The sequence below is a fragment of the Canis lupus genome, chromosome 14 (genome assembly GCF_003254725.2).
Source record: "Canis lupus dingo isolate Sandy chromosome 14, ASM325472v2, whole genome shotgun sequence".
In the NCBI taxonomy this organism is placed as follows: Eukaryota; Metazoa; Chordata; class Mammalia; order Carnivora; family Canidae; genus Canis; species Canis lupus.
In genome coordinates this window covers 5,005,679-5,021,778 of record NC_064256.1, presented here as the reverse complement: position 1 = coordinate 5,021,778, position 16,100 = coordinate 5,005,679, and the positions used below count along the sequence as shown (strand labels likewise).

The following is a 16,100-nucleotide window of genomic DNA, read 5'->3' as shown; positions in this document are numbered from 1 at the left end:
GGTCTGAAGTTCTACTATTAGAGGTTCATTCTACAAATTTTATAGAATTTCTACATATTCTATTTATATCTATAGATATATCTATAAATTTTATAAATTGTCTTTAGACAGAATTAAAATGTGAATATCCCTATTTGTGGGTAGGCTCCTTTCTTGAGTGTAAAATAGGTTATAGAAAATGGGGCAGAGAACAATTACCTGGGATGAACTTGTCATCAAAGAGTCGAGCAGATTTATATACAGAATAATCGTGGTTCACCACAGACAAGATTTCTTATGTCCCAATTTTATTTGGGATTGGTTCCAATTAGGTGGTCTAGATTGAGTTTCTGTAGTTTGTGATACAACTGAGACCAAGATTTCCGTCCTTAATACCTTGGTTTCCCACATTCCATTCTGTCAGTCAACCAGGGACAGAATGAGAACCGGACCTCAGAAACACCTGGACACCTGTATTCTTTCCGTGTTGGACCACTCACATTCCTTACAAACAGTCCAGTGAGCTCAGTTCCTGTGCCTGCTGCCTGCCCACTCTGTGCCCAACATTTATCTAGAGAATACTCACAAGGCGAACCTGATAGGCAGAACCCTATAAAAAATAGTTATGATGTTTTCAATTACAAAGAACAGGAATCTTAAGTAAATGATGTATTAAGTCATAAATTTGTTGACTTATATAGCAAGAATCTTGGAAGTAGGTGGGGCAGTTTCAGGTTGGTTAATGTATATTCAACACGTAATCAGGGACCATTTCTTCATAGGAGTCTCTATCAGTTAAAAATCTACTTTGTTGTTGTTGTTGTTGATGATGCTCCTTCATCATTCCTCTCACATCTCATTGGCCAAGACTAGGTCACATGGCCCTTCTTAACCCAATGATGGAAGGAGAATGGGACCACTGTAGACCAAGATCTATGCCTTGCCCTTCTGAGGAAGGAGGATAGACATAAGGGCACCTTTCCCTAGGAGATGGACCCAGAGAAAAGTATGACTGTGAAAGCCAAATTAGGATCCTCTGGCCAGAATGAAGAGGGTCTGTGTGGTCAGCAAATAGTACCTGCTATATCTGAAACAGTGATGAGAGCACGAGGGAAAACAAACCCAGGTCTCTATTTGAACGTCCTGTCAAGCCAGGAAACCTACAATTCTGGGAAGAACTAAAGACCACAGATAGTCCCAGAAACACTTGAGCCCCCGGGTGGATGCAGCATCGCGGCATCTCAGTGGAGTGCACAGAGCAGTGATCCACATGTAATTAGACAGGGAAGGACTCCTGGATTCTGGAGAACACATCTCCTAGGCTAGGCATGGGCTGGCAGGAAAGAGCAGACATTCAAGGTTGGATAACAACAACTTCCGAGGCAGGAATGTGGGAATTTGTCTTCTCTGTATGAGTGTGCATGTAGATGTATGTGGCATTTGGGTCTTACTTGTAGTAAGACCATAAGATCCATGAATATATAGACTGATGTCTCCCCAGTGTATCCCTAATGCCTAGGACAGCCTAAAGTAATCTAGTAATGCTTGTTGAGAAATGGATTAATGATGATTATCTGGAACAGTGGAGGAGTAGGGAGGAAGCAGGAATGAGCAGCATATGAGGGCAGTCCCATGCTCCTTTTATGAGCACATTAGAGTCCCTAGGACCAGGAAAATCACTCTCAACTCACTCAGAGCTTCTGCACAAAGGAAGTGACTTCAGCTATTAAGAGCCCCATCCACACAAAAATCTCTGTGCCTCTCTTTGTTCTATCTCTTTGTAGCCAGGCTAGATTGTCAGTTGAAGTCAGGAAGTTTGGCATCAGATTGTGTCCTAGGTAATAGGATTTGTCCCTCTTCTATGAGTCATGGCTGTGGAGGGTGCTGGGGAGCTGTGAATACCAGAGGAGGCAGAGATGGTGTGACGGATGGACCTTTGGGAGGCTTTGTCACATGGTGTCTCCTTTGATGCTGGAGTCAGGTCCCATCCTGGCCAAACCTGAATCAAGAAAACATGTATAATTTGCAGGGCCAAGTGCTAAAATGAAAATAGAGGCTTCTTGTTAAAAAAAAACAAAACAAAACAAAACAAAAAGAAAATCAAAAAACAAGTGAGAAGTTCTGGAGAGTGACCGCAGAGCTTTAAATCAAGTGTCAGGCCTTTCTAATCATGGGGTCCTTCTAAGCATGGGACAGCTGTGCAGGTGGTATGGGTGTGAAGCCAGACCTGGAGGAAACCCCCACAACCCACTCCTAAAGGGGCAGGTTCCTGGTGCTTTCTCAATCAAGAGCTTTGTCTCCTTTCATATTCCCAAATTTATAAATGTATAACAGCATCGTGCTGGTGAAAGTCACTATTTTATAGATTACTGGGGCTCCTTCTTTTCAGAGGAATGGGGGAAATAATAGGGTGCTTAAAAGCAATTAGTTACAGCAACAAAAGAACAGAGAGAACAACAAGAAAGCTATTATGCAAATGTGCGTCCATTCACTGCCATTCAGCCTTGGGGAGCCTCATGGTATATTCAGAAGTTTCTGCCTGTTTGAATTATTAGTCCCTCTATACTTAATATCATGCCTCTGTACAATTATTTATGTCTCCCCCCCCCCCCCCAAGCACATTAGTAATTGGCCTCTTCCATCTCCTGGTCTCATGTGGGCTTAACTGCTATCTTGACTAAAGTCAGCAAAGAAAGGCAAAGGTTGTTTGGATGCTGCAGGAGGCTCAGCCAGATAGAGGCACCCAAGATTCAGGTCTGACTCAGTTCTGCTTTATAGGGGCTCTGGGAAGGAGGAAGCTGAGAAGTGCCTTCTAGAGGGTCCTGGATGACAGGAATCAGGGAAGGGAGTGGGAGCGCTCATGCTGCTGACCATGGTTCTGACCATGATGTGTGCCCGCTCCTTTCAGACATGACCTGGCCAGGCCAGACATTATGGAATTGGGGGACGTTGGCCCTTAAAAAGAAAAATCCTGCTAAAGACCCAACAAACACATTTCAGACTGCATTTGTGCCTACATTAAAAACACCGCATTATCTTCAATGCACATCTTCCTGCTTTTTAACATAAGAGACACGGGTTTCAACTATGACTGAAGGGGAAGAGGTTTGTTTCTGGCCTCTTCTTAGAGATTTCATGCCACAGAATGTGTTGGTCTGGGGCCCTCATCCACTGGACTTCACCTCAGCAACTCTATGTGCATGTGTCCCTGTGGTCTGGGTTAAGTCAGTGTCAGCCAGCTTGCTGTCCCACCACAGGGTGAGTGCCACCACTGAAGGCATGGCATGTGGGTGTCAAGAGGTGGGATTCATCTCTTATCAGGTCTGAAATGTTTTCTGAATGAATATGTGAGTGAGTAAAGAGTTCAGACTCAGAAGGAGAGACTGGATTGTGAATGTTTGGATGATTTGCTGGAGTTTAGATGATAGAACAGGTCTTTTTAAAAAATATTTATTTATTTATTCATGAGACACACACACACACAGAAAGAGAGAGAGAGAGAGAGAGAGAGAGAGAGAGAGAGAGAGGGAGGCAGAGACACAGGCAGAGAGAGAAGCAGGCTCCATGCAGGTGGCCTGACATGGGACTCGATCTGGGACTCCAGGATCACGCCCCAGGCTGAAGGCGGTGCTGAACCACTGAGCCACCCGGGCTGCCCAGAACAGGTCTTAATATGAAAGAACTAGGGTTTCTTCTAAAAATAGGGGCTGGTTTGGTCCAGACTCTGCTATTTACTGGCTGTGTTACTTTGGGCATGCCACTCAACATCTCTGACCCCTTTTCCTGGAGGCAAGATGGAAATAAATGTTGCTGCCCCCACCACAGGAATGGAGCCATTCGTGGATAGCAAAGCACCACAACTCAGATTAGTAATCTTTGTTCTCTCCCCACACACCTTCCTCTGGGCTGTGGCTACTCATGTCCATCTTCACTGCCCCAGAGGGTGGGGCTGCCAGGACAAGACAATCAGGGTCTATTGCTGAAAGTTCTGAGGGCTTCTGGTGATCAGCACTGTCTGGAGATCAGGAGTATTGAAGATCAGTCATGACCCTGTGTGCGGAGGGCATGGGAACGTGTGTAGGCCATAGGTCCTCTTCAGGGTTGTCCCAGTATCTGGGATGATGGCCTCTGTTCTTCCTCCAACTGAGTCAGGCCTGGCTTTGGGAGAAAGGGGAACATGGATCTTGGTCCCTCTCCAGTTGGTGCCTCTCACATTGAGCCCTTTGTCTGCATTCTACCTCATTACCATCTACCACTGCTCCCACCCCCAATTTTTCTGATCTGATAAAAAAAAAAATTGAGTCTCACTATTGAGCATTGCCATTCTGTCAGGGACACAGCCAGTCTGACAAATTAATCAGGAAGAAGGTGCTTGATGAGACTGCTGAGAGGTTAATTTGTAACCCCTCTCAAGGAGCACATTTGCTTTCTGGCAGGGGCCTTCTGCAGATAGCACCATGAGAGCTCCAGGCACCCGGAGCTGCCTTCTCTGCTGCTTCAAGGGCTGGCCCTGGACTGGGCCATGTGGGTGGTGCCAAAGCAGCTTCCATGACAGAGTGTGGTTTCTCATGACGAGGCCTTGGCTTAGGAACAAGCCCCTAGGTTGGGTCCCTTTGGGGGTCCTGTTTCCCCTTTTCTGCTCCTTGCCTTCTCCTCTCTCTGCTGGAATGTGGCCTGTGGTTCCTCACCTCAAATCTGGGTCTCTTTCCTCAAGATCCTCATTTACCCTGCTGCTGCCGCCTCAGCCTCTCCAGGAATTGGTTGGGGGGAGGGTAGGAAGCAAGCTCAGCATGGCTGATGGCCCCATTTAGAATAGGAGGCTGGGGAATGAATAGTCCCTCCTGCAGCTCAGCCTCATCTCCTTAATGGATCCTAATTACCCCTGTCCTGCTTGTGGCTTCTCTCAAGGGCTCACCTGTCCTGATGATGGATGAGGTGAATGAGGAGGTGGCCAGCTGGGGCTGAGGAATCCTCCCCTTTCTCTCCTAGGAGTGGGGCAGATGTGGGAACTTTGAATCAAGCTCAAGGATTTTTTTTAAAGATTTTTATTTATTTATTTATTTGAGAGAGAGAAAGAGAGTCCAAGTACATGAGTGAGGTGAGGGGCAGAGGAGGAGGGATGGGGAGAGAATATCAAGCAGACTCCCTGCTGAGCATGGAGCCTGACACCTGGATTGAACCCACAACCTTGAGATCATGACCTGAGCTGAAACCAAGTGTTGTACACTTAACTGACTGAGCCTCCCAGGTGCCCCAAGTTCAGAGATTATGGTGAAGTGGAAGAACCACTGTAGAATGAACTCTTCTCCCCTATTATCCCTTAAAACTTGGGCCAGGTGGTTTTAGCTTAGAAGGAAGGTGATGGGTGGGGACAATTGGCCTTTTGAGTGTAAAGCCCCAGGAATACATGACAAGAGAGATGGTAAAGACTGTCAGGCCCATGGAGCACTGATCCAAGGCAGGACAGAGAACTCTGTTTTATGATACCAGTGCCAGATCAGTAACAAGCCCACATCTACTTGAAGAAGGCCAGCCTCCACCAGAGCTGAATGGCTCTTTCTGGGTCAAGATTGTGCTGGGGCTGATCTCAGGCTTTGCCCATATCTTCACAGACATACAACCAGTGAGGACTCAGTAAATGAACTGAAGATCATCCCGGGTCCCAGACACAGATCCTTGACCCCCGTGGTCAACAGGAGCAGATGCTAGATGACAGTGATTATGTTTTCTTGCAGATTAGCCAAATAAGAGAAAAAGAATAGCATGACTCTGCTTTTAAGTCACACCTCTGGCCATGGTAAGTAAGCTTTAGTGTGCTTTGGGAATGAACAATCCCGATCTAACTTGTGAGTTGTTATTATTTTGTCACTTGTTCTATGCCATGGCTACATTATAGCTCCTCACAAACATTTTGTATCTTACTCATCTGTGTCCACTTGGCAGTGTCCACTCCACTTGAGACTTGGCTGATGCTGCTCGTGCCAGACATACAGTGTAGCCTATGGGGTAAACCAGGGGCCAGAACTGAGCCTCTCTTCACAGCTGAGATGTTAGCCCCAGGTTTCCACTGAGAGGAAGAAGTTTTATTCCCCAAGAGATAATGGTATGAGAGACACTTCCAATTCTTTCTCTATGTTCCCTCTCTGGACCCACTTTCCTGATGGTCCTGGGCAGGGGGCTTTGTGCCGCTGGGCCCTCTCTTCCCTAGGAGCTTATTCTCATGCAAGGGCTCTCCTCTTCTTATGTCATAATGAGGGACAGGGCCTTTATTTGTGCAGTTGTGGTGGCTAGCCTCCGAGTGGTCCCCCACACAGCCTTGCCTCCTAGAATTCATGTCTTTACATAGCCCCTCTCACACCGAATAGACTGATCTGTGTCACCAGTAGGAGAGTCCAGAAATGATGTGGTGTGTCTTCTGAGCCTAGGCCACAGAAGTCATTGCAGCTTTGGATGGTCTCTGGGATCACCCATTCTGTGGGAAGCCAGCCACCATTCACACAGACACCTGTTATGGGCCAAACTGTGTCCCACCCCCCCATTCATATGTTGAAGTCCTAACTTGCAACCCTTCAGAACATAGCTGTGTTTGGACATAGGGCCTTTAAAGAGGTATTTAAGGTGGAAGGAGGTCTTTAGTGTGCACCCTATCTAATATGACTTCTTCTAAGAGGAGGAGATTAGGACACAGATGTGCAGAGGGAAGATCTTGTGCAGCCACAGAGAGAAGGCACCATCTATAGCCAAGGACAGAGGCCTCAGAAAGAACTAATCCAGATGATACCTTGATGTTGGATCTCTAGCTTCCATAATTGTGAGAGAGTGAGTTTCTATTGGTTAAGCCTCCAATATGTGGTACTTTGCTGTGGAAGCTCAAGCAGACTAATACAACACTCAGGAAGCCCTGTGAAGCCACTCATATGAAGAGGAACTTTCTTGGCAGTCATGTGTGTGAACCACCTTGAGAATGGATCCTCTTGCCTTAGTAAAGCCTTCAAGTGATTCCAGCCTCCCAGCCTTCGAGTTGCCCAACTGAGATTCCAGGCATCATGGAATGGAGTCAAAACATCCTCTGTATATCGATCTGAATTCCTTACTCACCAAAACCAAGAGATAATACACGATTACTGTTGTATTAAGTCTTTATTTTTGGAACGATTTGTTATGTGGCATTATATAACCATATACCAGGTCTGCTGTGACTGACACATTTAAGTCAAGGTGAAGGAGGAGGGCCATTTTGCGAAGGCTCATTTGGCTACAGATCTAAGCTGTGCATCAGCAGAGCAGTGATCAAGCCCTTCTTGGATGTTGGAGAGTATTCTCAGATGTCTTCATAGGTTGGTATGGGCTGTGGCCAGGGAGATTGATGGGATAGCAGGGCAGCATGACCAAGGAAGGAGAATAGTTTAGGGCCACTGGGTGTTTTGTTTTGTTTTGTTTTGTTGAGAGAGAGAACATGTACACGTGTGGGGACAGGGAGGGTCAGAGGGAGAGGGAGAGAGGGAATCTCAAGCAGGCTCCATGCTCAGTGTGGAGCCCAATGCACGGCTGGATCTCACAACCCAGAGATCATGACCCGAGCTGAGATCAAAAGTCAGATGCTTACCCATCCAAACCACCCAGGTGCCCCTCAGCCACTGTTCTTGAGGAGAGCTGAGGTATTGGGAAAGTGTCAGTAAGAGGAACCTGGACACAAGAGACCACAAAAGAGGGAGAAGCTGTGATGCCAGGCCAGGAAGGTAACACTAGGCCCTGAAGTGTGACTTGGGCTTTCCTGCCGAAGATCAGAAGACAGTGGGGATGTCCCTTTGCAGTGAGGATGAAGGGACTCCAGTCTCTCAGTAAGGAGACTAATACCTATTGAACATCTGCTCTGTACTTTATTTCATTTTTATTTTTGCAACAGCTCTTTGAGATAGTATCATCTCTATTTTTCACATAAGGAAAAGGAGACTCAGGGAAAGAGGGCGATTAAGAAATTTACCCATCACGTCACTGGTAAATAGCAGCTGGATTCAGAGTCAGGAACAGCTGCCAGAGTGTTTTGTTTTTGCCCAGGTGGTGGAGCGTCATGGAAGGTAGGTTGGTGTAGTGGTGTAGACCACATACTCTAGAATTAGACTGCCTGTCTTCAACCCCTGGCTCCTCTGCTCACTAGCCTTGTGACCCTGGGAAAGTCACTTAACCTTTCTGTGCTTCAGTTTCCCCATCTTCAAAGTAGGGACCCTAGTATGTACCTGTGTTACTGTGAGGGTTCAGAGTTGTAAGCCAAGGGCTCGGAGCAGAACCTAGCAGAAAGGAAGCACTTTCTTGTTGGCTGTTCTTATTCCTTCAGCTCTGCAACATGACCTCTCAAGGACAAAAGGAAGTGATTCGGGATCCCTGAGTGGCGCAGTGGTTTGGCGCCTGCCTTTGGCCCAGGGCGCGATCCTGGAGACCCGGGATCGAATCCCACGTCAGGCTCCCGGTGCATGGAGCCTGCTTCTCCCTCTGCCTATGTCTCTGCCTCTCTCTCTCTCTGTGACTATCATAAATAAAAAAAAAAAAAAAAAAAGGAAGTGATTCTCAGCACCAGACTGGTCCCCACAGTGCCTAGACTAGCCACAGAGCACAGTGAAGGCTATTGAATCGACCGTCTGTGTAAATGGCTCCCTTTCCCTCTCCTCCTCCCTAATTCCAAACCAAGCAGCTCAAACTTAGGGGACAGCTCCCAATGGATCCAGAGCAGTCTCCCCTTAGCCACTGTGGGCTACCCAAGTCAGATCTCCCTTTCCTGGAGATGGAGCTTAATAGTCACATTCTAATGGGAGATGGGGCACTTGGGCTGCAGACAGAGGGGTGGTCAGTCCTTTGTGGACACACTTTCATTCTTGCACCCACACCACGTGGGGAGTTGGGGACCAGCAGGAACCTGTGAGCTTGGGGGCTATCAGAACAGTATCTCCCTGAGGGGAAGGGCCCAGGCTGGGTTTCCAGCTGCTTACCTTCAAGTTGAAAAGGAGCAGCTAAGTGTTATTGATCCAAACTCCAGGGGGAAGATTTGCTAGGAGGTCGCTGGCACCAGCCCATCACTTAGCTGGTATTCATTATTCAGTGATGGGGATAAGGAGCAGAGAATGGCTGGCACTCTGCCGCCGAGCCTGGCCTCCCAGGAGAGGAGATGACGTGAGAACTGGGAGAGACAGACAACCAAGAAAGGGTCAAGGGCGATTTGCTCACATCCTGGGAGAAAGGTTGCTTGGTGGATGGTACTAGGAGGAAGTCTACCTCGCTGGCAGCCCTGGAGCCTCCTAGGCCCTGGAGTCTCTAACCTTTGGCTAGAGAAGGGGAAAAGGAGCTTTGGGTGGCATTTGGCCTCGCCTCTCTCTGATGGTGCTTGTGTATTCCTGTTTCCTCAAATGCCCACTGACATAAAATGTCCTACCTATTTTGAGTGATGTATTGTGATGAAACTAGCTTTTACAGTGACAGAAATGATAATTAAGTCCTGAGGCCCTAAAGTGGATCAGAATAATGCACTCAATGAGATCCAGACACCATGGATTTGGCTACTTCCCAATCTTGTGATAGGCCAGCCTGTGCCTGGAGTTGTCAGATTAGATCAGGGGGATGAAAGTTCTTTATCACAGGTAACATGTCAGATAAATGTCAGCTGTGACCATCACATTGTTGTTGTTATTATTATTATCATTATCACATTCCCAAAAATACATGTCCAGAAACAACACAGTCTTAATAGCCATGAGAAGTGATGGGGGCTGGATGCGAATAAGAATGCTCATAGCAGCACTGTTTGGAAACAACCCAAAAGCCCACAGAATGAAGAATGGGTAAATAAATTATGATATCTTTACAAAGTGGAATATTTTATAGCAGCAGAAATGAATGAACCACACATAACTACATGGTGAATCTTAGTAACATAGCAAATGGGGGAAAAACGTCCTAGAAGCCTATATCCAGTATAGTATCTTTTTCTGAACTTCAAAATTAAAACTAAAAATTATAATACAAAGCGTACACATATGGGCAATACCATTGTAAAATAAAGCAAAGGAATGATAAGCACAGGCTTTGAGAGCATGGTTATGGGTGGCCCAGGTAGGGAACAGTGAGGGAGGGGACCAGGCTAGGTGAGGAACACATAGATACGTTGTTTGTATTGTTCTGGATTTGGAATTGGGTGGAGCAAACATGAACGAACACATAAATGAATGGAAGGCAACTATGCTCACCACTATACCACCAACGCCTGCTACACATAAATGAGCACACAGGCCATTCACGAAACAATACTGGAAGGGGGTCATACGCAAGGGTGATGAGTAGTCCAAGTTGGGTACCTAGAAGCTGAAATGCTTATTTTTTTCATTTAAAGAAAAGCATGATGTTGAATGGATGTTTAACACTAGATCTCCAAGTTGATATTCTAGAAAGTCAATAACTTTTTTCTAAGGATGTTGGAGGTGCTTTATAGCATTCTGTGCCCAGAAATACCCTCATTATATATCCTTTTGGGGAGAGACATGTTCCAGTCTCTCTTAGGTCCTGGTATAGATATGGTGAAGGATGCATAAAGTATGTATGCCACTGGGCAGGATTTACATCTATAACTAGGACTGAAGTATGATAAATAGCGCATCAATAAACATTCTTACATTCTTTTGGTGTACATCTGCATAGATTTCCTGTGGCTGGATGTTTAGTATTGAAATTGCTGGGCCATAGAGTATGTGTATGTTCAACTTTGGTAGTACGGCAGTATTCTGAACTGATTGTACCAGTTTGTGCTCTCACCAGCATGGTTCAGATTTTACTCTCTCCACATCCTCACCAGTAGTTAGTATTGTTAGTCATTCAAATGTTCATCATTGTGTGGGGTGTGAGATCATATCTCATTATGGTTTTATTTTGTGTTCCTTTGAAGATCACTGAGGTTGAGCATCGTTTCACATATTTATTGATCCCCAGGATATTTCTTCTTATGAAGTGTTTGAATCTTTTGCCCACTTCTCTTTTGTGTAGTTTGTTATGTTCTCTTAAAAAATTTTTTTTTCTTAGTTTGTTCTTTCTGAATTTTGATACTCTTTATGTATTCTGTATATGAGACCTTTTGGAGAATTTATATATTGAAGATAATGTATATTTGGGAGTATATATTCAAGATTGTCTTGGCTCTTTGCATTTCCATTTAAATTTTAAAATAGATTTAAATTTCATTTATTAATGAAAAGAAACCCCAATGCCCATGAATAGGAGAGTGAATGAATAAATTGTAATATAATCACACAAAGGAATATTACACAGCAGTCAAAAATGAATGAATCTCTGTAACATGAAGCAATATGGGTGAACCTTAGCAAAATAATTAATATTAAGTCAGGGACGAGAAAGTTCAGATGACTACATACAGCATAATGCCTTTTTAAAAAATATATATATTTTAAAGATTTTATTTATTTATTTATTCATGAAAGACAGAGAGAGAGAGAGTGAGAGGCAGAGACACAGGAGGAGGGAGAAACAGGCTCCATGCAGGGAGCCCGATGTAGGACTCCATCCCAGCACTCCAGGATCATGCCTGGGCCAAAGGCAGGCGCTAAACCGCTGAGCCACCCAGGGATCCCCTGCCCTTTTTTTTTTTTTTTTTTTTTTACAGTGGTAAAAGCAAGTGTTAAAATAAAAATCTTTGCTTTAAGAAATATATACAGATGAATTAATAGTGTATTAAAAGGAAGTAAGAAACAATAGACTTGTAATTGAGGATGGGGATAGCAGGAAGATGGGATGGTAAATGGCTGCATAGCTTGATGGCAGTTACTGTGAAGGTCTTAGCTTTCACGTTAGGTAGTGGATTTGAGGGTGCTTATTGCACTGGTAAAATATATATAAATACTTGAATGAATAACTAATGATGAAATGTATAGTTTGAGGGTTCTGATGAATCTGAATTAGTGCAACTTAGGTCAATTATACAAAAAAGGTTGGAAACAAAGATAACATGAGGACACCACTCTCAACCCCTTTGTTGTAAGACTCTCCAGCCCCCGAAGAGTATCACAGACTGAGCAGAGATATGAGTGTCAAGATGCATATTATATATTAGAAAAGCTTAATTGCTTCTAAATTTGTCTTTAGAAAAATACAATTGAAATAGAGGCTTTATCCTGCACCCCAGTGTGTCTTGTGTGTTCCCTGGAGTGTCTCTGCCCTAACCAACTGGAATTTTAAACCAACTTTCATTTTAGATGGATCACCCGATTGGCATGTGGAAGAGGAATTAGCATTTTAGCTGGATCACTCAGTTGGCATGTAGAAATCAAATGCTCTCTAGAGCATTTAGGAAGCTATTGATACACTCCTAGTCAGAAAGGACAAGAACCTAGAGAGTGGTCTTGGGAAAGGGAGGGAAACAGGAATTTGAGAGGTATATAGGAGAAGAAATTCACAAGATTTAGTTTCCTTAACAGTAGATGACACACAGGAGCTAAAAGAATGTATATGTATTGTTGTCCTCTAGTGACTACCATTCTCTTAGAGCCAGAATCTCTATTTGTTTCAAACTCTTGGGCCTGTCACCTTCCTATAGAATTCCCACAGGATGTCAACACTTTTATATGGGTCCCAGGGCAATTACAACCTTAAATCTGATGCCCACTCACTGAAGGACTAATTGGTGGTGTCCTCCTTGCTGATAACCTGCGGATGTTGAAGGGAAATCCAGCAGCCCATGATGCGGACTGATGCTGCGGAAATCTGGAGGCTGGTGTGGCTTGAGGGTGAGGTTTGTTGTTGTTTTTTTAAGTGTTTTTTTTTTAATCCCCGTAGATTTTATTTTTAAGTAATCTCTGTATCTGACATGGGACTTAAACCTAAGACACTGAGATCAAGATTTGCATGCTCTACCGACTGAGTCAGCCAGGCGCCCTGAGGGTGAGGTTTGCCTTTCAGGAAGTGGGAAACAGCTGCCTCTCAGATCCCTGAGGCTGGGCACTTCTGCTTCCTCTGACAGCAGTCTGTCAATCAGTTGACCTGGTTGCTTCCACGGGCTGATTTTTAAAAAAGATTGATTGATTGATTGATTGATTAGAGTGCAGGTAAGTGGGGGAAGGGGCAGAGGTAAAGAGATCCTCAAGCAGGCTTCCTGGGACCCTGAGATCATGACCTGAGCTGAAATCAGGAGTTGGATGCTTGACTGACTGAGCCACCCCGGGCACCCCCACCCATGGGCTGATTTTAATTGACAGCTTCAGACAGATTAGTGAGCGGGCTTAGAGGAACCATGGTCCTTGAGGGTAATTTGGCAACAGGCAAGTCCTCAATCCTTGGAATTTTGGGAAAGAAGACCATATGTTAGGTCACAGAGACTGAAAAGGCTTAAAGTATATTGAGCCAGAAGGTCATATGCCCCTTCAGGGAAAACAAAAGTGCCCTTATTGGGGCACTAAGTCAACTACCTACGTCCTTCCCCTATCCTGGGCCTTCATTTACTTACTTGTAACATGGTGGTATAGAACTGAGTCTTAAAGGTGGGCAGACGTGCTGCTGTGAAGAAAGCAAGTGACACTGCTGGCGAGCAACCCATCCCCACCATTTGGGAGTCCTGTGACCCTGGGTGAGTTATGAACTGCAGGGAGCCCTGGTGTCCTGGTCTCCAGTGGCCCCATAGATGGGGGATTATGTAAATAAGCATACGTGACAATGCCTAGCCCATGGAGAACTCTCACAGAGCATCAGATTTTTGTCTTTTCTTCTTGGTTGCCAAATGGAAGAAGCGATGGTCTGGGCTGGATCTGGATATATGCAGGATTACAGCTCTAAGGTGGCTTCTGTGTGCCGGTGTGGCCCACTGGAGTTGTTTCTCTCCAGCTGGACTACTTTCCCTTGTTCCTGGTCCGAACTGAGAAAGAGGTGAAGTAACAAGGAGCTTGCATGGCATAAAGGAGCAATCTGAGGCTCTGGAGTCAGAAACCATGGGCAAGTTACTTACCTGAGAGAATTCATCAAAAATTAATTCACAGAAAGTCAATTCATCACTTTTGTTTTGCCAAATGGCGGTTTGGCTTCCCATCCATTGAGTCCTGGAAAAATTACTTTTGGCAAGTGAGCCTGCCTCCTAGAGGAATTCTCTGGGTGAACTGGGCCGATCCAAATGCGAGTTTAGTGAGTACTCGGCTCAGGAGTAGGAAGTGTGCTTGTCCAGCTTCCCGCATGCTGGAAGCTGAGCCCTGCAGTTTGTGGCCGGGCCACCTCTCCCTCTTTCTGCTTCTGTCCCGGTCACCACTGTGGCCAGCAGCATGAAGAAGTTCTTGATGGAAAGGAGGAAGGCTGCTGGAGGGGAAACTGAGCCTCCAGGAAAGGAAGACTGATGTTCCTGGCCTTTCTCTCCAGACCCCTGGCGACTCTCCTCTTCTCCTTGAACTTGGAAACTGTCTTTTCACTGCAGAACAAAATATAAGGGATCAGTGGCACTCGGAGCCAAAAAGTAAAGGTAATGGCTACAGGAAGTGGCAGGATGAAGCTCTTGTTGTGCAGAGGCTTCTGAACCCTGCCTTCCTCTTGTCCGGGGTCGAGATTCTTTGCTTGCAAGCAAAGGAAACAAACTTGTTAATTCACACAAGGGGAGCCCCCAGCATGGAAGGGAGGCTGGAGAAGGGGCTTGAGATTGTGGGCAAGAACCAAGACAGTGCTCAGTGACTCAGCAGCAGCCACCTAAAAAGGCACCTGCAGCCAATTGTTTTCAGTCTCTTTGTTCTGATGCTCAAGATACAAATTCCGTAGAGGGTACCTGATGGCATGGTTAGCACCATGTGCTCTTTCATCATCTGGAAAAGGTGGAGCTTCTAACTACCCAGTCCCCAGGCTGCCCCTAATGGAGAAGAGGCAATTCAATTCAGGAACTGAGCTGAAGAGAAAATAGATAGTAGGAGCCAAGGGATATAAATCATGGCAAATAGGCAGGTAGCATTTAGAACGTGCTAGGCACTGTTCTAAGTGCGTTACATACGTTACCTCCTTTCATCTTCCTCTGTAGGCAATGGGGATGTTGTTATCATGCCCACTGGACAGATAAGCAAACTGAGATCCAAGGACGTTTAATCATACAGGAAGCAGATGCTGAGATTTGGATCAGAGTTTGGTTCTTAATGCCTGTGAAATACTGTCTACATTACTACTGTTCCCTTGAAAAGCCACTTTGGGAAAATCAAGGAGTTTAGTGATACAAAAGAAAGCTGGTTTGCTAAGGGTTTCCAGGAATAGAAGGTAACCAGAGGCAACCAGGGGTTCCACCATTTTGGTCTTCCAATTCTCAAAGCCTTTTCTATCACCTCTCATCTGGAGCTTCTCATTCCTCTGCTCAAGGACAGAAGGCCCTGCCTAGGAGGTGGGGAAGAGGTGGGGGTGGGGCAGGTAAACATGAGCTTGGTTTAACAAGCCAAGGAAAGGAGAGGTATTACACAGATTTAAGATTTAACAAAAGGAGAACTAAATTGACATTTTATTGACTTGCAGTGGGAGTTGTTAAAGACAGATTAGTGCACCAAGGGTAGAGAGGACTCAGCCATCAAAGGCATCCAACTTGAAGGCTAGTGATACCCCCAGGGGCAAGGTGAGCACATAAATTTGAGCTCACGCATGGATACTTGCCAACACACGCACACACAAAACCTGAGCTTCTCTCTTAGTTCCAGAGGCCAGGCCCAGAGACACTGGGTGAAGTGGGAGTCAATTAAAACACAGTGTGCTAGGTTTGATTCTTACTAATACCCCCTTCCCACCCCAACCTGATTGATCCTCAAGCCCACTGGGAACTTCACAGATAGAATTCCTCAGATTTTAAGGTAGAAATAGGATCTTGAGAAAACACCCCATTGCTTCCAGTAAGAGAATGATTCCATTTCAAAGCCCTCTCCTCAGGGACTCCCTGCAGGCTGGATGGCAGTGTGCAGAGATGCAGGGTTTGTCAGCTGGGCACTGAGGCAGCCCACAGAGGCCTGCTGCCGGAAAGCCTGGCACTCTGGTATCTGCCCTGGTGGAGGGGTGGGGTGCAGGTGAGGAGACAAGACAGAGAGACACATGGCAGAGGGAGAGGGACAGGGACGCAGCTGGAACAGGAGGAG

General features: G+C 45.6%; 1 long non-coding RNA gene across 1 annotated transcript; it reads right to left on the bottom strand.

Annotated features, from left to right (window-relative positions):
- Positions 1–367: 367 nt before the first annotated feature.
- On the bottom strand, positions 368–9,378 carry LOC112675120 (uncharacterized). The gene is made up of 3 exons (XR_003145762.2): positions 9,247–9,378; positions 8,964–9,151; positions 368–1,978 (listed from the first exon to the last, which is right to left on the bottom strand). It is a non-coding gene; the product is annotated as an uncharacterized LOC112675120 (long non-coding RNA).
- Between the last annotated feature and the right edge of the window lie 6,722 nt (positions 9,379–16,100).